Source organism: Lupinus angustifolius, chromosome LG18 (genome assembly GCF_001865875.1).
Source record: "Lupinus angustifolius cultivar Tanjil chromosome LG18, LupAngTanjil_v1.0, whole genome shotgun sequence".
Taxonomy (NCBI): Eukaryota; Viridiplantae; Streptophyta; class Magnoliopsida; order Fabales; family Fabaceae; genus Lupinus; species Lupinus angustifolius.
In genome coordinates, this window is record NC_032026.1 from 12,500,657 (window position 1) to 12,500,955 (window position 299).

Consider the following 299-nt stretch of genomic DNA (forward strand, 5'->3'; position numbering starts at 1 on the left):
TCAAGAAAATCAAGAATCAAGAAAATCAAGATTCAAGAAAATCAAGATTCAAGAAAATCAAGAATCAAGAAAATCAAGATTCAAGAAAATCAAGAATCAAGAAAATCAAGATTCAAGAAAATCAAGAATCAAGAAAATCAAGATTCAAGAAAATCAAGAATCAAGAAAATCAAGATTCAAGAAAATCAAGAATCGAGAAAATCAAGATTCGAGAAAATCAAGATTCGAGAAAATCAAGAATCAAGAATCCAGAAAATCAAGATTCCAGAAAAGAAAATCAAGAATCAAGAAAATCAAGA